General features: G+C 37.3%; 1 protein-coding gene across 7 annotated transcripts in view; it reads right to left on the bottom strand.

The window, feature by feature from the left end:
• The window catches only part of RASSF8 (Ras association domain family member 8), a 118721-nt gene that overhangs the window by 56333 nt on the left and 34878 nt on the right, over positions 1-27510 (bottom strand). For 5 of the 7 annotated variants that reach the window (XM_070494984.1, XM_070494985.1, XM_070494986.1 and 2 more), the window contains one exon: positions 24433-24528. The exons of the other annotated variants lie outside the window; for them this stretch is intronic. The gene's annotated coding sequence lies outside the window, so the exon portion shown is untranslated. The remainder of the gene's footprint in view (positions 1-24432; positions 24529-27510) is intronic. 7 annotated transcript variants of the gene reach the window in all.

Below are 27510 nucleotides of genomic sequence, written 5' to 3'. Positions count from 1 at the left end.
CTGCAACAAATGCAGTCTCTCCAGTGCCCAGCTCCTGCAAGTGTAGAGAGGCCAGCAGAACTGGCAGTTTCCCCAGCACCAGCTTTGGGTGGTTTTATAGTGGAATGCCTCTGGTAAGATACCTCCTCAGCAAGTTCCAGGGGGTGGATTTCTAGTAAGTTCCATCAACGAAGCACCACAGGGACTTCTCTGCCACCCAGTGAGCGACACCAGGTCCTCTGCAACAAGGTCTGAATCTCAGTCCAAAGGGGCCTCTTCTTTGCGTATTCTCTCTCAGCCTTAGGGTTAGCGCCTTTAAGATCACATTGTGTCTGCTATTCCTATATTATACAGAGTTCTCTTTACTTCATCAATCTCTCACTTCCAATCCCCTGTTATATTCACAGTTTTTTATAGCAAACTTCCCCTGTCCAAATGACCATGTGGTTCCTCTCTCCTGACTGGACTCAGACTTGTCTGGCAATAAATAGAAAGCACTATTTTACAATTCTTCTTTGTGTACCTTAGAACAAATATCCCTACTAACAATTAACAATACTGATGTAAAAAAAGACAAAAAAAAATCAGAAAAAATTTTGTTGAAAATATTTTATTTACTTAGTCCTATGCGGATTATATGGATTTTTACTCCTATATGAAACACCAAAGAAAAACAAGTAAGAATGTTTTCACATTTAATATTATTCATATAAAGGGAAAAAAATTCCAGTTGAAAATTCTAAAAATGTGAAGCCAATATTTTCATGAAAAAAATATTTGCCTAGTATGTACACAGCAGAGAAATAATCAAGTCAATTTTTACAAATCACTAAAAATGAAAAGGTTTCAACTAATGAATGAGCTTCAGATAATATTTTCATTATCTATCCTCTTGTTAATGTGAGTAAAAAATATAAATAAACATCTATATAATAGGACAGATACAAATTAAACAGCATGAAGCAAGAAAAAGAGGAAAAAGAAACTATTTCCACACTTTATTAAATGGGCTGACATGGACGACGGCCAGTAAACAACTTAACAAGCAACTTAAACTTCAAAAAGTTTGTTGCTTTTTATATTTTATCTTTATAATTATCTAAAAGCAATTTTCTTATTTAATATAAAACCTGTATAGAACTTTGCAATTTATAAAGCTCTTTCTCATAAATCCTTATATGTAGATAAAACATCAACAAAAAGGATCCTTCCTATAATGAATTATCAGAGAAATTGAGAAAACAATCCTATTTACATCAAAAAGAATACCTAGTAATAAATTTAAGCAAGGAGGTAAAAGACCTACACTGAAAACTATAAGACACTGATAAAAGAAACTGAAGAAGACATAAATAAATGGAAGACATTCCGTGTTCACGGCCTGGAAGAATCAATATTGTTAAAATGTCCATACCACCCAAAGCAATCTACGGATTCAATGCAATCTCTATCAAAATCCCAATGGCATTTTTCACAAAAATAGAACAAACCACCCTAAAATTTGAATGGAACCACAAAATACCCCGAATAGCCAAAACAATCTTGAGAAAGAAGAACAAAGCTGGAGGTATCACATTCTCTGATTTCAAACTCTATTACAAAGCTATAGCAATCAAAACAGTACGTATTGGAATAAAAATAGACACAAAGATCAATGGAATGAATGGAGAGCCAGAAAATAAACCTACATGTATACTGTCAATTAATTTACATCAAAGGAGCCAAGAACATACAATGGGGAAAGGACAGTCTCTTCAATAAATGGCGTTGAGAAAACTGGATGGCCGCACGTGAAGAAAGAAATTAGACTACAATTTTTGACCATACACAAAAATTAACTCAAAATGGATTAAAGACTTGAAATGTAAGACCATAAAACTCCTACATGAAAAAATAGCTGGTAAGCTCCTTGACATTAATCTTGGCAATGATCTTTTTGAATCTTACTCCAAAAGCAAAGGTAACAAAAGCAAAAATAAATAAGTGAGACTACATCAATCTAAAAAGCCTCTGCACAGCAAAGGAAATCATCAACAAAATGAAAAGGCTACCTATTGAATGGGAGAAAATATTTGCAAATTATATATCTGATAAAGGGTTAATATCCAAAATATATAAAGAATTCATACAACTCAACTGCAAAAACCCCAAACAATCCAATTAAAAAACAGGGAGAGCATCTGAATAGACATCTTTCTAAAGAAGACATACAGATAGCCAACAGGTACATGAAAACATGTGCAGCATCACTAATCATCAGGGAAATGCAAATCAAAACCACAAGGAGATATCACTTAGACCTGTTAGAACGGCTATCATCAAGAAGACAAGAGATAAAAAGTGTTGGGGAAGATGTGGAGGAAAGGGAACCACTGTGCACTGTTGGTAGGAATGCAAATTGGTACAGCTACAAAAAACAGTATGAAGGTTCCTCAGGAAATTAAAAATAGAACAGACGATTCAGCAATCCTGCTTCTGAATACTTATCTGAAGAAAACAAGAACACTTAACTCAAAGAGATATATGCATCCCATGTTGACTGCAGTGTTATTTATAATAGCCAAGATATGGAAACAACCTAAGTATCCACTGATGGACGAATGGATAAAGAAAATGTGGTGTGTGTATATATACATATACAATGAAATACTATTCAGCCATAAAAAAGAATGAAATCTTGCCATAGATGGACCTTACGGGCATTATGCTAAGTGAAATAAGTCAGAGAAAGACAAATATCATATGATCTCACTGATACGTGGAATCTAAAACAACAACAAAAAAACAAATTCGTAGATACAGACAACAGATTGGTGGTTGCCAGAGGAGGCAGATGGTGGGTGGGGTGAAATGGGTAGGAGGAGTCATTAAATACAAACTTACAGTAATAAAAGAAAGAAGGCCTGGAGATGTAATGTACAGCATGGTGACTATAGTTAATAAACCGGTATTGCGTATTTGAAAGCTGCTAAGAGAGTAGATCTTAAAAGTTCTCAACACAAGAATTTTTTTTATAACTGTATGGTGATGGATGTTAACTAGGCTTATGGTAGTGACCATTTCACAATGCACAGATATATCAAATCATTATGCTGTAAATATGAAATTAATATAATGTTATACATTAATTATACCTCAATAAAATATTAATACATTAAAAAAAACCCTCCTTCTCTACTGTGATGCCCCACCTCTGTGCCACCCCTCAAATCCCAAATTGTGACTTTCTAGAACAGAGAGCAAGAATACAAAAAATAAGGTAACATTACAAGAAAAATTCTGGTCATGTGAACTATAGTCCAAGATTACCGGGAGATCTTAAAATCTCAGGTCAGAGAGAAGCAAATTCTTAAAAGACCACTATAAATGCAGGAAAGAAAAAGTACTGGTTAGACTTTAGAACCAGGGAGATTCATTAGATAATCCAAAAACAAAATAAAACAAAACAAAAGCACCAACAAACCAACCAAACAAAAAACAGCCCTTAATAACTTCCAGGCTTTTAAAAGTTTAAAACAAACTCAAATGAATAAATTTCCCATGTGTTTCAAGGGAAAATAGGCTCTTCCTGCCTCTAGTTAAACAAACTCTTTAGTTGAAGGTTCTGACTCTCCAATTTTGGAGAATATGATTGCTTGACAGGCAAAATACAGGATGAAAATAAAGATCATAGTAATTTGGTAACAAATTATAAACTCCAACTGGCCACCAGCACTTCAAAGTAACCATTAGTCAGAGTTAGTGAGGTCTGTGGTCACAGTGTTACAGAGAAGTATTGTCTTCTGTTTTTAAAGTAGGAATAGCTAGGACCTTATCAATAAAGAAGAAACAGAAAGAGTACTACTGAGAACAAGCAGTGACTGAAGAAACATCACTAATGGGCTATTTCTCTTAATCTCATTTATTTTTCTAAAAAGCACATTCAAATTAGCATTTCTTATAACACAATAATAGATCATCTAACTTTAGGTATTATATATTTCTTTCTCCTGACATCATTAGGAAAATAAGTAAAATTTTCATTTCTTTGCAAACTGAGATAAGTAACTCAAAGTACAATGTTACTTAACTATAAAGATACATACAAAAGATAAGCAATTTTCCATGGGCTCACCCTTAATTTGGATTCAATCTCACCTCAATCTCTTTGCTGGTTGAGTGGCCTATCTCTCAAATATATTTTAATATAAATTATTTTCTATTTCTCAGTTTTAGGTCACAGCTTTCAGAGGAACAAAATGAAGATTGCATCTTCCAGAAGTTTGAACACTAAGCAGTAGATAGGAATGATGATTTATTATTGTAGGTATTACTGATCTTTAATTCAAACACTCCAACCCTAATCCTGTGCCAAGATGCTCTTCAATAATCCTGCTCCTCATATCAAGAGGTCAAGAGAGACAGTGGAATGTCTACTTGATCATATGTGGAATTTTTTAAAAACTCTGTCTTCAATTGAAGTAGTAGAAGGTCTGAAAGGAAAAAAGACCAAATAAACAGACAAAGATGCAATCCTAACAAGCTTTTATTGCCACAATACAGTTTTAAATTTAATTCTTAAAGGATTAGTATTTTGATCTGATTAAAATTTTTTTTCTTCTGCTTTATCTCCCCAAATCCCCCTGGGTACATAGTTGTATATCTTAGTTCCAGGTCCTTCTAGTTGTGGCATGTGGGACACCGCCTCAACTGGCCTGATGAGTAATGCCATGTCTGCGCCCAGGATCTAAACTGGCGAAACCCTGGGCTGCCGTTAACCACTTGATCACAGGGCCAGCTCCTCTGATTAAAATTTAATGAAGACATCACAGCCAGCCGATTGCATAAAAAAATCTAATTTCATTATAACAAACTCTATGAGCACTGTCAAAATTTTTTTATTTCAAATACCTATTTGAGAAAATTTTCAAATGAATAAATATTATAAATCAGTAATCAACTTGCCTTAAAATTTTTGACATGGAGATGACTTTTATATGCTATTTAAAATGGAATTTAGCCAGTATTAAATTCAATTGTCCATACCAATAATTCTATAATTTCTACAGAAAAATACTGCATGTTTTTCTTCCTATTAAAACAAAGCAATTATTTACCTTATTTATTATTTGTCCAAAAGCAAATTGGCCCAATTTCAACACACCACTGGAATTCAGGAAAGAGTTAATACAGACTCAAATAGAGTCAAGGATAGCACATATGTTTTATCTTGCCTACTAAGTCTAACTGACTACAGATGCCAAAAATGCAATGCTGAAAAGGATTATCAGGCTCAGCATGAACACATACCATGATCAATTAATTATGTCTGCCATGAGCACAGGCAGCATACACATGATATACTTCACCATCCCTAGCATGGAAGCTGTTGATTAAAAACACATTTTAGTGGTCAGGCAGCCCTGGATTCAAATCCTCCCCCCACCACTTATTAGCTATATGACTTCAGACAAATTACTGGTTTCCTTGGCTCTAAAATGGGAATAATAATCCTTAAATTTGCCAGAGTGAAAAACAATGAACATGAAGACTTAAATACAATCTGGCACGCAGTAAGTACTTAAAAAAAATAACTATTATTAGGGCTGGCGCAGTGGTGTAGGGGTTAAGTTCACACTCCAATTTGGAAACCCAGAGTTTGCGGGTTCGGATCCTGGGCCTGGACCTACACATTGCTCATCAGGCCATGCTGTGGTAGCGTCCCACATACAAAATAGAGGAAGACTGCCATAGATGTTAGCTCAGTGACAATCCTCCTCAAGTAAAAAGAGGAAGATTGGCAATAGGTGTTAGCTTAGGGCCAATCTTCCTCAACAGGAAAAAAAAAAGTTATTATTCATATTACTATAGAAGTTTGAGTCTTTCAGAGCTCATCAGTGACTGACCACTGAATGTGATCTTGAAATAGGCAGATCCCTGCCAAAATCTGCTGCTGTAGTGAGTGAGGTCTCACTCAGCAAGTCACTGGACATATGGCACCAGCCAGCTGTGGCTGTACCTGCTGAGCAGAGGCACCAGCAGCTCAAGCAGGGTGTGCGAACACAACTCCATGAAGCTACAAAGGTCCACATGCTCATATTCCTCAAACCAGTGCTACAGGTCTGAGATTTGTCCATGCAATATAGAAATGTGCCATTTACTCAGAATGAGGTTTAGAAAAATACTGGTTACAAAAATAGAACCATTTTATTCTTCCTGGGACCACTCACCTACCTACCAAGTACAGGATAAGAACAAGTAATTACACTCTTCTAAGAATTTCAGTAAGAGTCTTAATCTAGGTCTACTCAACACCCTCTACATTGAAAGAAAAAAAGACTTCTATTAAACACGAAATCTACTTTAATAACAAAGTATACAAAAAATGAAAAAAACTTTAAAAATTTAAAGGTAGTTAGAAAATACTTATGATATATAACTAGGAAGAATAAATAATACAGCTTAGGCCCTTTTATTATAAATAGTAAAGTTTTCAAGAGTTAAAAACAATGTCAAATCTTACAATGTTATTTGAAATTCTAACTCCATGATTATGATTTCTAATTAACAGGCTTGGTTACTACTCTCGGTCCTCTTACATGATTTTACTGAGCCTGAGTAAATCTGATCGGAAAGCAATAAATCTGGAAGGACACAGGATTTAAAGAGTCAGCAGACCTGGGTTCACTGCTTCTTTTAACCGTGTAACCCTGAATTTCCTCACACTCGTGGAAGCTCCGTTCCTCATCTGTAGAATAATGATAAGAATATTTTTCTCATTAGTTTGCGGTGAGCATCAAACTAGACTCCCCTATTAAAAGTGCTTTATGAACACTAAAATGCTGTCTCACCAGGTGGTCATCAACAGAGAAGCCACATCTTCCAATGCATTTATAAAACACTTAGATTACTGGAAACAAGAGAGAAGCTGGGAGGGCAGTCCTGTGGGCACGCCACACAAGAACTCTGCCCTTTTTCTTGGGCAGAACTGCCACCCTCCCAGAGGACAAGCCCATGCCAACAAAAAACCCTGTGGATAACAAACTGCTGACTACATGGAAATCTCATCATTTCTAATTCTGGGAGATACTTGGCTCTATTTTGATTCTACACATTTGAGTGGAGGGACAGAGCACAAAGATGGAACAAACTGCACAGATCTTAAAGTTCACATGAAAGGAAATATCATGGATACAGAAAGCCCAAGAAAAAACATGTCTGGATACTAATCACACTCCCCACAAATTTTTAAAAATTCAACTCACTCACATAATTAGTAATAATATAAATAATATATGAGCACAGTTATGTTTTATACAGATACAAGGCCAGATGGGAAGATGACTTGTATTCCTCCATTTTCAGAAACACAAGAAGCCATTTACAGCCACTGAAAAAAGACTAAATAACTACAGTTCAGACAACCAACACTCAAGTATTCGTTGCCAGTTATAATGCTATTTGGGGAAGAAACAGAGATTTGGTTTTCTCAGTTTTTAAATATTAAACGTCTGACAGCTTTTGTTAAAGTCATTTGTAACACTTGGCATATAAGTACTTACCATATGCCAGGCACTGTTCTAAGTGTTTCGAATGCATCAACAATTTATTTAATTCTCATAATAAGACTCTTAAGAGGTGGGTACTAGTATAATCTCTACTCTTTAGAAGAAGAAATTATGGCACAGAGAAGTTACAAAACTTGCCCAAGATCACACACATTAGGGGCAAAGCCAAGATCTGAATCCAAGCCGTCTGCTACCAGAGCTCAAACTCTGAACATACACTCCACCATCTAAGAAAATAAATAATTAAGTAGAATATACATTACACTTAATTGTTTCAAAAAGCATTTACTAAAGCCTACTCTATGCTACACATATGATAAAGGCTTTAAAGACACTTCAGGGGTCAGTCTCCATCTATTAGTTAATTAGTCATGTCATCACATTTACTTGACTTGGGTTTATGGGATTGGCGGTGAAGTCTAGAAGAGTAACTGCCACTCTCAAAAGTGATAATGCTCATCAGGAAAAGGAAAGCTCTTCTGGGAAATATTTGACCAATATTTTTGGAAAGTAAGTTCTGAGGAAATTCTCAAGATTGTGTAATTATTCTGTAATACTGACTAAAGTCAAATGTCCACAATTTTCAATGGGGGATTCTAGACACATGGCTCAATCAACTCTGGGGCTAACACAAACCAAAATAGCACTAGGCCTCATTCCAAAAGAAATTGCAATTAAAACTTCTGTCGTCTGATAGTACTGCTACCAGATCCATTCATATGTGACTGCAATATACAAAGGTATAATTTCTGCAGTGAAACACCTCAAGATCTAAAAAATAGGATCATGAGTTATCTTCTGTTTCATTCATAATTAGTCATAGACTCCTTAACATTCCAGTTTCTGCTGTGAACCACTTCAAAATAAAAAAAAAATTCTAACTTTTAAATTCAGTGGGTTCTTCCTCAGTCTCACGATCATTAACTTCCCAATTACAAGGGAATCAGTGATCATATCTCTAACCATCTCAAGCCTTTCTCTTCAAAGTGTGCCTGCCGCCTGTTCCTCTGGACACCTCCTCTTGATGGAAGGTCCTCAGAGCCATCTTTGTACATCTCTCCCCACTGTTCCTTCAGTTGGTGACTTATTTTGTACACAATCACGTTTGCACCATCTCCACACATTTGGTCCTAAAAGTTCTTTATATGAGAATCTGTCAACTCAAATAGTGTGATCAAGATGGTCCACAATTCTCTGTTATACCTTTATCACTAGGGTTCCCTCTGAGGGGGCAGTCACAGGACCATATGACAATATTCTCCAGGACACAAAGCCCCGAGAATTCTCTGGGTTCTATAGATGTTGCTGGAAGGCTTCCTTTTGTTTCTGAGGTACAAAGATGGATAATCCCTCAGATGACCTCAGGAGATCTTTCTCAGATCGGCACAAGACAGAACAGGAAATTCAATTCTTAGGACTCACAAGGTGAGTGATAACCTTCTTTCACCTCTGGATTCCAAAGAGGGAAAGATAAGATGGTACTAGGTCCCTTAAAACACTTAAAAATGACGTATGTACTAAGCTGGAGAGGAGCAGCTTCTACTCTAGGTTTTGGAAACAGGATGGATCCTAACCAGTCTCCTTTTTATCCCCAGTCCCCTCTCTCTTGCCACTTAAGAATCCAAAAGTTCCTCATGTTTCCCCTTTGTTGTCCAAAGCCCCACCAGTCATTCCCTGCTCTCCCATCACCAACAAGAGAATTCTGCAGAAGCATTTCTTTTCTTCTTCACCAAGTCCTCCTCACGTTCCAGATATTAAGGAGGAAGGGGATATCAGACTAACTAAAGCACGGTAAATTCATCTCCGATCGGTAATATGAGATGAGATAATTAGGGCAAAAGAGCTTTCCTATCGGCCCTTAAAAGAAATCACAGTGCCCATTCTCAGGGCTGAGGACATTACAGTGTGGCAAGCAAGGTGCCAAGGATGCAAAATGTAAGGAGGCATCATTACCTCTGTGCTTGTGTGTCTCTGAGAGTGAGTGCCTCCTGACATTCTGTGCCCTTCTAGGTGCCTCACTTTCCTCATTCTAAAGGCCCTGCACTGTTCTGCCTACAAGTCAAAATGGTTACGACAGTTCCAGTGGACAAGAAAGAAAAACTTTAGCTGCTCTGAAGTCACTGCCTACGGAGAAGCAATTGGTTCTACCCTCCCTTCTAATTTCCCACTAATTTCTAGCTTAGTTTCTGGCTAGAACTTAAGCCCTTGGCTGGTGCCTGACCAACCTTCTCAAACAAAAAAGAAACACACACCAAAGAGTGAGAAAGCCTTCTGGCCTTTGGGCCTCAAAATCTTTTAGGAATCAGACAGCTATTCCAGGGCTATGGCAGACCAGATTGCTGGAAAACTAGTGGCGCGGTCATAGGAGCCCATGGCTAACCAGGATGCCAGCCTCCTCTTAACTACTCTAGCATCATCACTCTCTCCATCGATCTTTATATTGGATCAGAGAATAAATAAGTTCCTATCTTACCCATCTTAAAAACAACACCACCAACTTTCTTCTGATCCTACTTTCCCTACCAGCTATCCTCCATTTCTTGTCCCCTTTTCATTTTCTCACCTCCCATTCTCTATTAAGTGCATTCCTCTCCAGCTTTTACCCCATCACTCCACCAAAACCATCTTTATCTAGGTCACCAATCACCTTTATGTTGCTAAATCTAAGAGTCAATTTATCACTCCCTCCTCCTCACACTCTCTTCACTTGGCTTCCAGGACACTGCACTCTCTTGGTTTTCCCCCAACTTCACTGATGTTCCTTCTCAATCTCCTCTTCTCCATACTCTCTTAATGTTTGAGTATCCCAAATCTATATCACTGGTCTTCTACTCTTTTCCATTTATATTCACTCCCTTGGTGATCTCATTCAACTTGATCATCACTTGAAATATGATATACTTGACAATTCCCACATTTATATTTCTAGCTCAGACCTCTGACTTCAGCCTTACATTCAAATGTCTATTCAATATTATCACTTTGATGTCCAGTAGACATCTCAAACTGAATATGTCTTACCTTATCCCCCTTATCTGTTGCACCCACATCCTTTTATCTCAGTTCAAAGCAACTAGAATGCATCCTTCTAGTTGCTTAGGCCAAGATGCTTACAGTTGTCCCTGACTCCTCTCTCATAACCCACATCCAATCTGTCAGGAAATCTTGTTGGCTTCTCTATCCACCTTTCCATACTCTGTAACCTGAATTATTACGACAGCCTCCCAATGAGTTTCCCTGCTTCTGCCCCGTTCCTTCACTCCCAAATAGAGTATTCTCAACACAGAAGCCAGAAAGAGAAATAAAAGAACAATAATTTAAAACAGAGACATGAACTTAAATATATAAATGACAAGATATAATGAAGTAATTGGATGCTTATATCTATACCATGAACGCAACAATTGTAAGTGCAGACTGCTAACAGGTATGTTGATAGGAAACTCAAATACTACAAGGGGCACTGCTGTCTGTGACACTTTCATGAGTTGAGGAACAATTCTTTTGCAAGTTCTGAATTAAATATAATATTCGCTTAATTTACATAATAGTTGCATTCCTGGAAAACTCACTATAAAGACAATGCAAAAACTCTTCGTGTATATGTGTAGAAAGTCATGTTCAGTTGTGGCTTTTCATTATGAAAGCAGAGTGTGCCATTTTAATGTCATTGTGTGGGACTGTCCTGTGCACTACAGGATGCCTGGCATCTCTGTGACCCATTCACTAAATGCCAGTAGCATCCTTTCAATCTCTGTGGCAATCAAAAACGCTCTCACAAACTTCCCAAATACCCCTGATGGGGAACCACTCCTGCTTAGAAATACTATTCTAAAAATAAAGTCTATGATCCTACAGCATCTGTTGACTCTGCAGTTTGATCAAAAGAAGTGTGAACATACTTAAAAGGACAAAGTACCATCCATCTTGAGTGTGAAATTACAATTTATTCAAGAATATTCTAGTACATCCACTGGTTCTCAGCCCAGACAGTCCCCTTGTCCTAACACGCTGGGGAGCTTGGCTTTCTTGTGAGACAGGGGCAGGGTTATGATACCTGGCAGGCATGCATTATACATAACTTGAGACCTTGGGAACGCTGCTGCTATGTAAATCCATTTTGCAGTAGAAAAGCAGATGGGGAAGTACCAGTGCACAGGAAAGAACACAGGACCGATTGGAAATAAAATGATTTGGGCTGTAATTCAGGCTCCGCAAATAAAGAGATGTACTCAACAGATCTTTATGTACTGGCTGGGCACTGAAACCACGAAGATGAATAAAAGAGTTTTTGCCCTAGAGAGGATGTCTAGAGGCAGCAAATCAGTCTCTGACTGGGTCTTGGTTTCTTCAACCTCAAATTCAAATCTTCAAAGTGCTTTCCAAGTAAAAAATAAAATTAAGATTTTTATGCATATGCTTGTAATATGCTGTGGTACAGCACAGGGAAAATACAAAATAAATGGAGGCAAGATGGTACCAGAACTAAGGTAGCCACTCATATGACATTATTTTTCGCATGAGGATATAAAAATTACTACATGAAATTGCTATTTTGTTAATAGTAAAAATAATAACTTATATTTCTACTTCTTGATATAATAAAAGGATTGAGAGTATACATTCAAATGGGCCTTGGGAGGAAAATGGAATAGAAATGGTAGTTAATATCAGCCAGTTTTTCTGAAAGCATTATTTGCTGTACCAAAAAAGCAATCTTTAATCGTTTCATCTCTCACACAATTCCCATTCTGACAAGACAAAATTTGCAAAGAATTTGCACAGTAAAATTGTCTAGTGGCTAGAGCAGCTCACAGGAGAAAATGTTAACAAAGTGACTGAACATTAGATCAACTGGCTGCAAACAGTATGGCTTTTAATGTTATCTATTTATATCTAACTTTTAAAGTGAGAACATTTTAAAGTAGCAATATCCTCTTGAAGAATGAAGATATGTTAAATATTAAATTTCTTGAAATTACACAGAAATTATCAAGAATAAAAAGCATGAGAAATTTTTCTTCTTACAGAGACACCTGAAGTTTAGGTACTCCAAATCACTAATACCTCAACTTATCCTCCAACTAGAACTTTGTCTACTTATGAATAATTTTGATCCTTTCAATTACCTTAAAGCCCAGAGACGCCAAAAGAAAAGGTTGTTTCTATCAAACTAGAATAAGAATCCTGTTTCTTAAATTAGTCATCTCCTTCCCATCCACATTCATATTCACACCCAGCTGTACTTCTTTATCCCCAAACACATCATGCTCCTTATGTACCTTTCAAGTCTTTGCGATTGCTATTTCCCAGGCCCTTCTAGAAGGCCTTCTCCTCACTCACCTTTAAATACTTGGCTCAGGTGATAGCAGCAAGCAGCCTTTCTTAACCTCTGCACAAAGTATTTCCCCATGTGCTCCCATAGCACCTTCTTCATTCCACAACTGCATAATTTATGGCAAGACCGTAATCATTTACTATCTGTCTGTCCCCCAGTAGACTCTCTGTAAGCCTAGACTGGGCATTACCAGGTCTGAACACAGATTTGCTATTGAAGAAAACCACCATGAAAGATAATGGTGCAAAGTGACAAGGCTTTGATCCTTCTGCAAAAGATCCAAACCTGGAGGTCTATTGCTTCCTCCAGTTTTGTGTTATTAGAAGTTATTCATAAATTATAAGAAAACCACGTTTGGTATGTATATTACCAATTATTCTATCAGTTTTCTAGGTTCAGCTAGTAGATGTTTTTCTCAAGGAAGAAATACATTCTCTGCAGCTGAGGTACAAAACAAGTACCTTTGATTCACACAAAGTCTCTATTAAATGCGTATAAAAATTCATATTTGAAATTTTTTTAAAAGTCCCCTATTTAGACTATGATTCATCCAAAAAATAGGAAATCACAAAAGAAAAAAAGCATACCACAGGTGAGTTTACAGGGAAAGTAGGTGTGGTTCCTGAACACTACAATTCATGCCCTTTCAAGTCAAAAAGTGCTTAATTGAAACAACATAGACCAATCCTCCACTGTAAACTGAGGAACTATGTGTGCCTCACCTATAATTACCACCTACAACGTCCAGTCAAATGGACTTAAAAGATACATTAGGGAAGTGCGAGGAGTAAGTACACAGCATAGTAGAAACATCCATACACAAAACTTATCCATCAGCGCAGCTAAGGTAATTTGCAGAGAGGGAGAGGAGAATTAACAGGTGTCCAATTTCCAGATATATACTCCATGCTTTCTAAGATCACAATTTCATTTAATCTTTACAGTCACACTGTGAGCTAGTTTTGTTAACCTCCATTTAACCAAGAAGGAACTGAAGCTCAGAAAGATGAATGTGACCTCACTTGTCCCATGTCCCCACTGTCTCACTCAATGGACAATGGTCCCTGTTCTCTGAGCAAGCACCCCAAACAGGCACTAGGGATATACCCAGGGTGACCACCATCCTAGTTTGCCTAGAACAGCAACGGTTTACATTGTTTTCCCAGTGTAATTATCAATAGTGCTTGGTTGGAACAATTTATATAGTCTATTCCATAAGAACAGAAGAGTGAAAAATGTATCTATATAAAAATATGTCCCGCCTAAGCTTGGAACAAGACTGAAGCATTTGGGAAAAACTGCACTATTTTAATAAAAATGATAATTATCATTCATTGAATTTTATACATGCTAAGTCCCTTACATACATAATTTAATCTTACCCAATATTCAAGTAAGAAAACTGGAGTTTAGAGCAACTAAGTATTCAAGATCACACAATTAATAACAGGGGAAGCTGACTTGTAGCTGGATTAATGAAGCCAGATGATACGTGGTAGTTTCTGAACTTACAGACACAGCTCCTTGGGACATCCTGGGAGGAAGGGATGAGTATGAAGTCAGGGGCCAGGAAGACTGTCAAGGTTGCCCTTCCTGCAATGTGAGTCTTTCTCCTAGAACTCCCAGATCTTTGGTAGGTTCTATTAAGTGGTGTGTGTGTTTGTGCATGTGTGTTGTGTTTTAACAGAAATCAACAAAAAAGAAAAGTTTAACACTGGGCGAATCTGAAGACTGTACATATAGGAGGCAAGTCAAAAACAGATGAGGTGATGCTCACTTGAGACAGGTCTCTAGACTTAGCAAGATCAGGAGGAGACTTTCATAAGCTTTGAAAGTGGAGGTTCAGGACAAGTTTCTCTAAATTTCTAAGGAGGAAATATAGTCCAGCTGAAATGTGAGAGGAATAGTGAAAAAGAGAGAGAGAGAGGGAGAGAAGGAGAGGAGAGAGAGAGAGAGAGAGAGAGAGAGAGAGAGAGAGAGGGAGAGAGAGGGAGAGAAGGAGAGAAAGAGAACAAGTTCAACCGTTGATATGACATGGAATTACTTGGTAAAAAACTTTTTTTCCCATCTCATGTGAACCTTCTTAACTCAGTGAGTCTATATAGTCTTTAAAGGCAGAAACTATGGATTCCATCCTACTGTACTTTTATACCTTTTCACAAGGTCCACTTTAGATAAAAGAAATTGCCTTTGCAAAATTACAGAGTTACGGTATCATTACTAGCTTAGTAGATCTTAAGAACAAAAAAAGATTTGGTATTTTGGTCCTGTTTTTTGGGTGTTTTTTTTTTGAGGAAGATTACCCCTGAGCTAACAACTGCCACCAATCCTCCTCTTTTTGCTAAAGGAAGACTGGCCCTGAGCTAACATCGGTGCCCATCTTCCTCTATTTTATATGTGGGATGCCTGCCACCGCATGGCTTGACAAGCAGTGCATACATCCGCACCTGGGATCCAAACCAGCGAACCCTGGGCCACAAAAGCAGAACATGCAAACTTAACTACTGCGTCACTGGGCTGGTCCTGGACCTGTTTTAATTTTTATATTCTCCCTACTGTGTTCAAGTAGATATAGGCACTATCTCATTCACAGGGATAGAAACCAGGCCACAGAGAACGACTCCAAGGAAATGATAGTCACTAGTGCAATCAGAAGTAGACTCGATCGCAGTCTCACATGTATCAGGTAATTACATACGAACCTCATTTTTACAAACTCAAACAAATGAAAGAATGCAAACCAACAGTAAATATCTACTGAACTCTCACCAATTCAGTGTGCAGTCTGATAATCATATCTGCCGTTAAGATTATTCTGGCAATTAAAGGAGTGAACCTGTAAAGCATTTGTGTAATACATGCACACACACAAAATGCTAATACTGTAAGTTTAAAAAGACATAAATACATACTGTAGGTATATATTTTCTGCACAGATACTCAAGAAACTGTTAACAATGGTTACCACTGGGTAGAGGAAACACAATGAGGAAGGAGGCAATTTTTCATTTTATACCTTTCTATACCTTTAAAAGCCAGTCCTGGCGGTCTAGTGGTTAAGATTCGGCGTTCTCACTGCCACGGCCAGGTTCGTTTCCTTGTCTGGGACACACACTATCCATCTGTCGGTTGTCACACTGTGGTGGGCTGGATGTTACTGTGATGCTGAAAGCTATGCCACCAATATTTCAAATCCCAGCAGGCTCACCCATGGTGGACAGGTTTCAGTGGAGCTTCCAGACTAGACAGACTAGGAAGGAGGACCTGGCCACTCACTTCTGAAAAAACTGGCCATGAAAACCCTAGGAACAGCAGCAGAACATTGTCTGATATAGCGCCAGAAGGTGAGAGGATGGCGCAAAAAGATCCAGCAGGGTTCTGCTCTGCTGTACACAGAGTGGCTAGGAGTTGGAATCAACTCCAGAGTATTAACAACAAATACACTTTATACTTACTGTATTACTTTTTTTAAATGAGCAATTGTTTTAAATATCCAATGACTAATGCTTTGCTAGAAACTTCTTTTCTAGAATTTCAGAAAAACAGAAGATATCAGAAATGTCTTGTCAGAAAAGCAATTCTTAGTATCAAGCATTGCCTTCTAAGAAGGAAATCAAACAAAGCTGAAAACTATTTTGATAATGTAAAATATTGTGTGTATACACACACACACAAATTTTATTTAAACTTAAAAGTGGTTCATTTGTCATTAACTACAACTCCTTAAAGAGCAGACCAGTATGCTCCTTGTTGCTGGAACTGGCCCACCACGCTCACTTCAGGGATCAGTGCCCTGTGATGAGACAGCCCAAAGCTGCACCAGGGCAGCACAGTCTGATCTTCCCAGGGCCTTACACACCAGAGAGATGAAAGTTAATCCTTAGTGACAAAGGGACTGTGTTGTCCACAAATCTATAAACATAACTGAAACAAACAAGGCCATTGTTAAGAGCTGTATTCAGGAAAAACAGCACAAATAAACAAAGTAATACTTAAGACTTCAGAGGCACAGTATCTCACTCTGAGTACATTTCCTAAAAATTCCTTAAGTTTCTTGCCCAGGTATAATCCCTGTAAACAAAATAGGTCAATGGGGAAGGTGGGAGGGGGGTAAAAATCAAAATGGCTAAGGAATTAAAATAAATGTCCTAATTCTCCCATTTAATCCATAAAGACTTCAGTGAGTTTGATTTGAAGTCATTGACAATATTTGAACATATAAACCTCTATGTATCAAAAAGACAACAAAGAGGGGGGCTGGCTCCATGGCCTAGTGGTTAAGTTTGGCGCACTCTGGTTCAGTTCCTGGGCACAGAACTACACCACTTGTCAGCGGCCATGTTGTGGCAGTGACCCACACACAAAACAGAGGAAGACTGGCACAGGTGTTAGCTCAGCGCGCATCCTTCTCAAGCAAAAGGAGGAAGATTAGGAATAGATGTTAGCTCAGGGCTAATCTTCCTTGGCAATAAATAAATAAATTTGTTACTTTATTAAATAATAATTAATTAATTGATGCAGCCATGATGAAAACTGTACGGAGATTCCTTAAAAAATTAAAAGTAGAACTACCATACGATCCAGCAATTCCACTTCTGAGTATTTATCTGAAGAAAACAAAAACGCTAATTCAAAAAGATATATGCATCCCTATATTCACTGCAGCATTATTTATAATAACCAAGATATGGAAACAACCTAAGTGTCTATGGATAGATGAATGGATAAAGAAGATGTGGTGTGTATATATATATATATATATACATACACACACACACACAATGGAGTATTACTCAGAGATAAAAAAGAATGAAATCTTGCCATTTGCAACAATATGGCTGGACCTAGAGGATAATATGCTAAGTGAAATAAGTCGGACAGAGAAAGACAAATACCACATGATCTGACTTATGTGTGACATCTAAACAAAACTAAGGAACAAACAAAACAAAACAGAAACAAACTAATGAATATAAAGAACAAACTGGTGGTCACCAGAGGGGAGGAGTGTGGGGGGCGGGGCAAAATAGGTGAAGGGGATTAAGAGGTGTATGGGGCTGGCCCAGTGACGTAGTGGTTAAGTTCTCCTACTCTGCGTCAGCAGACCAGGTTCGTGGGTTCCAATCCCAGGTGTAGACCTACACACCATTCATCAAGCCATGCTGTGGCAGCATCCCACATACAAAATAGAGGAAGACTGGCACAGGTGTTAGCTCAGCGACAATCTTCCTTAAGCAAATAGAAGAAGATTGGCAACAGATGTTAGCTTAGGGCCAGTCTCCCTCACCAAAAAAAAAACAGGTGCAAATTTCCAGTTATAAAATAAATAAGTCATGGGGAGGTAATGTACAGCATAGGGAATATAGTCAATAATATTATAATAACTTTGTATGGTGACAGACCGGAACTAGACTTGTCATGGTGATCATTTTGTAATGTACATAAATGTAAAATCACTCTGTTGTAATCTGAAACTAATATAATATAGTATGTCAATTATACTTCAATTAAAAAATAAATAAAATGGATAATAGAAAATCACACAAAAAAATAAACTACTGAGGCACTTGATATAATAGGCATGAGGAAAGGGCTGAGATTTAAACATAGGGCCACAGTGCTCTTTATCATTCCCAGGGATGCTGGGCCCCACACATCCAGAAAGCACGATACCAGACACACAGGTATACTACAGTCTAATGTGAATGGCGGCCAGGGAGTGTGGTCTGTTCAGCTCTTCCCAGAGATCTGATGATCCCCTTGCTATTCAATTCTGTGTATAATCCATCTCAATAAATATATTTTTACAGTAAATATATATTTTTTGCCAGAAGGTAAATAATGAAATCTTAGACCTTTGATCAACCTTAGATTTTTAAAAAACTGAAATCAATTTTCAAGTTTCTGATTATAAATATATGTTCATTTTAGAGAACCTATAATAATTATTATTTTCCTGTAGTTCTACCTCTTGGAGATAATCACCATTAACACTTTTGCATATTGCCTCCTTGTTTATTTTCCATGTAAAAACCTTAAAAAAATACAAGGTTGTGGGGCTGGCCCTGTGGCCAAGTGGTTAAGTTTGCGCGCTCCGCTGCAGTCGGTCCAGTGTTTCGTTGGTTCAAATCCTGGGCGCGGACATGGCACTGCTCATCAAACCACGCTGAGGCAGCATCCCACATACCACAACTAGAAGAACGCACAACAAAGAATATACAACTATGTACAGGGGGCTTTGGGGAGAAAAAGGAAAAAATAAAATCTTTAAAAAAAAAATACAAGGTTGTAATTTATACTACGTACTAACATGCTTCCTTCTTAGGTTACTATCGTTTTTCCATTGAATTAAATAATTTTTAAAAACTAGATAAGTGGGTAGTAGGTAAACAGATAAATTCCATTATCGGCTACCTTCTAGTTGCATTATATGAGAATTCTGATCTTACTTCACTGACTGCTAACATCAGGAATTATACAGGTCTGCTTATGTTGCATTTTATGTATAGGTCACTATATATGTGCCATGTACATGTTTTTGAATCTTTAAGAATATGATATATCAACTATGATATTTCTTTATTAAGACTGAACAAATCTTTACATCTACATCTGTTTTTATTTAAACTATCCACTATGAACTACCAACTAATTTTTTAATTGGGTATTGATTATTTTCTTACTGATTTGAAATAACTCCTTATATATATGTATTAACTCTATTTTTTCTATCTATCTATTGAGAGAGGGAGAAAATATACTTTCCTCAAGTAGTTGTTTGCCTTTTTGTGATCTGACATATATAAATTTTAACTACTTTACGTTTAATGTAATTACATGTAAGAATCATTCCCTTTGCTTCTGTATTTTAGTTTATTCTTCCCCAAAACCAAGCTCAGATATTCATGGACATTCTTTTCTAGTATATTTATTACTACATTCTTATATTCATTATTTGCAATGGCATTTTTATCAATACAACATTCTTCTTGGCCTTCTCTTCTGTTCCAAGGATTTGTCTACTTTGTCAACATACTATTTTTTAATTAATATCTAGCATTATAAGTTTCTCTTCATTATTCTTCTTTACATAAACACTTCTTGGCTCCTACTTATTCTATAAAAATGAAATTCAGAATTACTGACCTGTGAAAAATTCCCACTTAAATTTTCATTAGAATTATATCAAGCTTACAAATCAATATAAAGAGACTGAAAATAATTAATGGTCTTCCTGTCTACAAACATTGAGTCTCCACATCCTCAGAGTACAGTTTAATAGTTTCCTTCCTATAGGCCATTCTCATTTCTTACAAAGTTTACTTCTCAGCATAATTTTTATTGCTACTATGAATGGGCTCCTTTTTTCTCATAGTTTTGGAATCATTATTACTACTCTAAAATCATAATATTTACATTATTTATAATGGAATCTTACTACACTCTATTAGTTTGTCTTGAGGATTTTTATTATCTACAAATAATTTTATCCTCCTTTCCATTAATTCTCCCTCTCATTCCTTTTTCTCTTCTTAATACACTGGCTACATATTTCAGAGCTATTTTAGATAAGAGTGATGACAATAGGTATGCTGCTAATTCCAATAGGAGAAAATTCTAGTGTCTCACCATTATTAGGATTTTGGCTATTGACAAACTTGATCCCAATTTTGTTTATAAATTATAGATACTTCCATAAAATATACAGTAGATATCTCTAACCAATGATTATATTTTCCTTTACATTTTCCCAGTAAATGGGTTATCTCGGTTTTCTATATCTACATTATACTTTTTAAAATTCAAATTTCGTTGACTTTGTAAAAAAAAAAAATCATCCATTTGATTAAAATTCTCATACATATGTTGAAAAGTCTGTACAAAAGTATGATCACTTCATCTGCAGATAACTACAGTTATACCCTATAACTGTTAATTTTGTACATTTTTTTATTAATTAGAGTAGCCACAAATTCTTCCAATTTATTTTCCAGATTTCCTAAAATGAATGAACACACACACCTTTATCTCCTTATTTCTCCTCACGTTCCTTGCTTAAGGGGAATGTTTTTAACTCCAAATAATCTTAGTTAGTAATCAGTATCTTGTAGAAGGCAAGAGAGAAGCAAACCCTAAAAAAGCTTTCTCTTTAGAAACAATACTCTACTGTCCTTTGTGAAAGATAGCATATCTAAAAATAACATCCAGATACAAATTTCTCAAAGTAAACTTATTCAGCTCATAAAAATAAAACTTCATCCTTTTTATTAAAATATGTTCGTGCTTAGGACTATAGTACAAGATGCCATAAAATAAAAATATTAACAATTTGATATTAGGTAAGTCATAACATTCCCAGATCAGGGCTCCATGGAAACCAGATTCCACTACTCTTAATATTAAGACTTGAATGTTAACAAATGTATGTGCCAATTTCTTCGAGTCCTGTATCTTTCATATTTCATTAAATAACCATCATATAGAACCTATCTTGCCATCTGAAATAATTAGTTTGAGATATATTATCAGAAAATGTCAACTTCAAATATAAACAGCTGAACTTTTCATTTTTAGTCCACCAGGGAAGTGTTAAAGTGCTAAAAAATGCAAACTGCTACCATCTTCTAAAAACAGAAATGAAATAATTAGGTCACAATAGATGGCTCCTTTTTTGAAAAAAAAAAAAAAATGGATGATGAATGAGACTGGAATGTTTATTGTCACTGAAATTCCTCAGGCCTGGATTCCAAGTCTGTGTCTTGATGCAGGTTACTATGACAACTTAAATGACAGAAAATGGCCCCCCTTCTTCTAACAAGAAGATCATTTCAAGCCTCCTAAAATCTGTGTGCATGAATTACCTGTAACAACAATAAACATCTCTTCACAAGTTTTATTTAGATATGCCCACATCTATACCCTTAAAATCAAGTGCAAGCATATAAAAAATAAATTCCATTAAATCTATATGGGACAGAAAATCTAACCTGAAAACACGTGTGTACGCACACACACGTACACACACACTGCTTAAAATATAAAATGTTGAGAGTATTCTGAAACTACTCCCCATTACCAGAGGCACAGAACATTACCGCCATATGCTTCATTACAGAAACTGTGGGAAACTACTTGCAAGGCAGTTTTGAAAGAAGATTATAGAGCTAAGTCCTGTTTATCATTATTTTCCCCTCACTAATGCTTTTTACAGGAAGGTACCAGAAAAGGGGTAGGGGAAGACGGCAGTCCTATTTCAAAGAGAAGAGAAGCAAATAATCTGTAAAATCTTACTTTGTTTTACCTAATATTTTTTACACAAAACATGGGCTTTTAAGTTTGTTCTCACACAGCTTCAAATTTATAAGCCTAACAAAGATGCCTTGTGATAAAGTGTGAACTATTCTCTAATATCCTTCTCTAAAAGAATAATGGCTTGAGAAAAATTCCATCGTTATGGAGAAATTTTAGTAGAGATACTCTGTAAAATTTAAAGTTGCTTCACGAAAAGAAATTTAAGGTAGTTTGACAGTGTAGCAATACTGAGAATTGAAAGCTGGTTTTGTCATTCATTAAAGTTAACATGACCAAAATCAGATGCTTCCTTCAGAAGGGCTTAGGGGAGCGCACATAGCCTCTTCCTGTGAGGAAGCTGGGTGACTCTGGTAGCCGGCACAGGCAAAAAGTTTTACAAGTTTCATGTACAGCTATACTCCAGGTTAGGAGCCCTCCATTTATTTAAAGCAAACAAAATTTCACTTTAAAAGGAAAACAAAGCAGAATACTGAAGGAGTCCCTTTGCACCTGAAGTCAAGAATCAAAGGTTGTTAATTTTTAGCACCCTGAGCATTTGAGAAGAAACAGCAAAAAATTAAACCTCTTCAGCAGCCAATTCCAAGCAACTTTAAATGTTCCACCTGAATTAGTGCATAAATACTAGTGTGCTAAGGGAGACAAAGTAATTGAAATGCTCAAACCCAAGTGGACACAATCCCTAAAGAGGAAACCTGAACCACAGTTACTCTTGGTATAACTTACACATAAATCCTCCTAAATAGAAATAATTAAGGTATAAAATAAAGATGTACAGAACAGCTTCAGTAGTGATGGAAGCTAAAACTAAAATTTAAGTGACTATTCAATTGTGGAGAGAACTTCAGTCAGTTGAGCTACGTAATACATCTTTTTTTCTTCTGCTTTTCTTCTTTAGAGTATGACAAATATCAGGGCTCAACTAGGATTTTTTGGCTCTCATGTGGATATAACAAAATTGCCTTATTAGAATCAGACTACCTGTTCCTCTCAACAGTTGTGGCCCTCTTGTCATGGACTCTGCTAATGCCACAGCAATACAGCAGAATGAACAGGAGAACAACTGAGCCAGTGAGGAAATGACTTGTGGTTTTAGGAATCCATTTCCTTCCACATAGTCTAGCAATTACTACAAGACTCTAAGGTTATACTTTTTATTTCAGGGGGAAATTAATTTATGTGAGACCTTTGAAATCTATCATCTAGGCAAAAATGCAAGCACACAACTTTTGCAAATGAGGGACTAAGGAATTTATAAGACAGCACGCTGGTTGGTGCCCTTAAGAGTTTATTCACCTGTAAAATGTGAACAGTTTATTCGTAAGTGATTCACTTACTACAAACAAGGTCAAATTATTTTTCCTTCTGGGACCAATAAGCAACTTTAATGTTCAACAGACAGGAGATGATACACATCAAGCATACAAAAGGCAAGTGGAAAATAATTTAGTCATATATCCTCACCTCAAGTGACTCTGTGCCCCCCTCTACTTAATAAAGCCAATTATTGACACTATTAAAGAGATGGCAGCTCAAAATATAGGATATTTGAGACTTATCAAGATTTTCTAACCCTCACTGTGGGAAATACTTCTCTGCTTTAAAAGAGGCTGCCAATTTAAAGCATGAGGAGAACAGTGCTCGGGAAGCCCAAGAGTGGTATTACACAAAATTTTGCTTCAGACTTCAAATCTGAAACCTAAAGCATGTTTCATGATGCTATTAGTGTCAACTCATAGGACCTAGGATCATATCGAACCTAGGATTTATATCAAAGTGGCAAAAGATACTATCACTAACCACACTTTGTGCTTATCTAAATAAAGGGCTTACGAATGATGATTCTTAAGAGTTCACCAGTGAATGTAATCTCTGAAAGTCTCCCAAAACTTTGAAAAGTTGTTTTAAAAAAGTCACATTAAGGGGCCAGCCTGGTGGTGTGGTGGTGAAGTTCTTGTGCTCCGCTTCAATGGCCTGGGGTTTGCTGGTTTGGATCCTGGGCACAGACTTATGCACTACTCATCAAGCCATGCTGTGGTGGCATCCCATATACAACACAGAGGAAAACTAGCACAGATGTTTGCTCAGCGACAATCTTCCTCAAGCAAAAAGAGGAAGATTGGCAACAGATGTTAGCTCAGGGCCAGTCTTCCTCACGAAAAAAAAAAGAAAGAAAGAAAGAAAGAAAGAAAGAAAGAAAGTCACTTTAAGTGATACTCTTCTAAGATGTATGTACGGAGTACAAATTTTCGGACTCACCTTCCCTCGCTGGAGTCCCCAGGCAGGAGGAGTGTGAGGTAGTCTTGAGGAAGGGGAGAGCACCAGACAGTATTCTAGGAGGAGCTACACAGGCACCTGAAAAGGTACACAGTGTTCTTACAGTCCTGGCTAATTTTTATCTTAAAAATGCTAAATCACCCCATGTTAACTTAGAATCATCAAAGAGCAAAACACACAAGCTTTGAGCTTCAAATAGTTTTCCCAAGAATTTTTCCTCCCTACTCTGACCCTCCCCCTTAGTTGTCTGAATTGCAGTATTTGCGGGGTGGGTTTGTTTTCTGTTTGGTTTCAATTAGCATTTTTGTGCCTTTGAAAAAGGAATTTCAGATGGGGCCATGGTGTTCTAGGAAAGACTTAGTGCCTTCTTTTTCTCCTGACCAAAGCTCCCTGCAATACCACAATAATTTCTTGAAAGCAGTTTAGCAGTTAGATATTTGGAAAATTACCTAAAGGCCAGGGCCTAAAATGAAGCTGAAGGAGAGATCCGGGGTTTTCAGTCCTAAAAAATCAAAACAAAAACATGCCGCACTCGTCCGTGGCGAGTACAAATTACTACCATTTGCTAACCTAAGAAAGAGTGTAACTTGGCACCAGTCCTTTTGACCATTCTATTGCCTAATGCTGTGAGAATGTGAAACCCTGCCATGACATTAGGTATAAAGAAAGCCTAAGAAAGAAATCTTGGCCAAAGACGGGAATTGACGCAATTCATATGTCTGCCACATTCAGACTATGCCCTTAACAGATGTTTCTGCATTTATTTATAGAAAGGTTTACTTTAGTAACAAGACCATCTTCCATCAACCATTTTTTTTAATATCCCAAGACACTGAACTACTTTTATTATGAATAGAAAATGCCACCAAAAAAGTTACAATCCTTAAAAATTCTTAATTATGAAATAATATGAAATATCAAATCAGAAACAGTGTAAGGAGAAAGAACTGGTGGACCCCAAGCCTGCTGCAAGCTATCAGAAAATATATAAATTTCAAACACAACTGAGGAAGGGGGAAGTTAGTCCAAAGTTTCCCCTTCCATAGCTGGCTTCTTTCTGCACAGCTACTATACCCCTGAATGGAGACACTGTCTCCAAATCTGGTTACTGGACTAACACTTCATGTAACTTAATAGTTGTTATAAAAATGCCATTCATTTCTGGATTATTTTTTGCATAGTGTTATAGTTGCGGTGCAAAGGTGCATTAGTGCATGCTTCCAAGTTTCAAAAGAAAAAGAGAGTAGCAGTCACGTTAAAATTTTTTTCTACTGAAAATAAATAGGCTTCAAGTCAACTAGATGTCACAGAATTTCTGTTTCATCCTCTTACTTCAGATGGGTTTTTCCTTCTGGCTTCAACTAGACCTACCTACCTCCTAAACAAGCTGGAAGAAAGACACATTCGAGGCCGATGTGCTTTGATGAAAGAGCCTGCCCATGGAGTGTGGACATTCAGAAAGCAGTGAGGGGCCAACTGTGCTGGGAGAGAGGACTGGGCGGTGAATTCAGAACCAGGGTGAGCAGAGGCTAAATAAATAGACTAAACACTCTAATTCCCACCCATGGGCCTAGAAGCTGTCTGGAATCTAGCCTGGTTGGCAAAGGGATTCTTATCAATATAAATCAAAATCTTTTTTCCTACCCATCTTTTCTTCTTTAAATCCTCACCTCTCTTTTCAGATCTGATGTCAAGATAATCTTCCGGCAGTGGGAAGTGGGCAGTGAGAAAGAGTTTCTAAAATTGAAGTAATCATTTTCTTCTTCTGTCCATAAAATGAGGTTATCACTATTAAAGCCAGACATTTAAAGGCCAAGAGGATTATGGTGCTTATTCCCTCACATATAATTCAAAATGATACTAAGTTACATATATGCTAACATTAAAATCTTTCCTTTTTAGACTTCTATAATGGTAAAGTTCTGGATGAGTCTAGGCTCTTTGGCATGGGATGAGAAGTGTCCCAGTCCTCCTGGTGCCCTGGGAATGTGCTTGGGAAGCCTGTGGGAAATGCCAAACCCAAAAAGAAGCCAAGGACTCAGGCTCTTGCACACCTGTCTTCATCTCTGCAGTCCCCTCTGAGGCCTCAAGTGTCTCCCCATCCATTACTATAGCCATCCTAACTACTCAATCCTTCGCCCACCCTTCAGCCAGACCACTTTAAAAAAAAACAAAAAAAGGGCAAACCCTATCATTCCACTGTTTTGAAAAGCCTCCAAAAAAAAAGTTCCAACTTCTTTTGTTTGGCCCGTAACTGCAGTAACAATATTTTCCTAATCACAAATACAGACATAAGATCTGGCAATTGTGAGAGTATTCACAGAGGCAATAAGAAATATGAGATTTAAAATGCAATGAGCTCAGAAAATTTACCAGGTACTGGTGCTCTATCTGAGACTTTTCATATCCTTGCATGTCTCAGCTCATTTCCAGTCACTCTCCTGAAGCCACCACACGCCATGTCCCAGCCTCACCCCACTGCTCAGCTTTTTAGCCTCTGGCTCTACTTCATGCTGGCATCCCATATCTGGGCCCCCCCAACTTTTTGTGCTGACCAAACTCCAACTCACCCTCCAAGACACAACTCAAACATCTTACATCCCCTGGAAACCTTCCCTCCTGCAAAGTGATCATTTCAGATATTCCCAAGAGGCTGGCTAACAGTACTCGCGGCACTGTTTCTTAAATCCGCATAGCCCATGAGGCAGGTAAGCTACAGTAAGGGAATAATCAGAAAAGAAGACTAAAGAATAGAAAGGTTAAATAACTAGTCCAATGTCATATAGTTAACAAATAGGGGAGCCAGGAATTGAACCCATGCAAACTGACTTCAGAGCCAGTGATCTTCAACAGCTGACCTTGCCATCTCCACTATGTACCTCTCGAGTAATATTTAGCATAAATTATGATGAAATATTAGCCTCTGCATGAGGGCAGAGATGTCTTGCACTGACATCTGCATTCACACTGCTTCGCACCTAAGAGGTGCTCAATAAATGTCTGTTGAGGACTTGATGAATTCAGAGGGTTTTATAGAACGGCAACGGGTTGTTCAGAGGT

Source organism: Equus asinus, chromosome 22, assembly GCF_041296235.1.
Source record: "Equus asinus isolate D_3611 breed Donkey chromosome 22, EquAss-T2T_v2, whole genome shotgun sequence".
NCBI classification, from domain to species: domain Eukaryota; kingdom Metazoa; phylum Chordata; class Mammalia; order Perissodactyla; family Equidae; genus Equus; species Equus asinus.
This window is presented reverse-complemented; position numbering and strand designations above follow the sequence as displayed.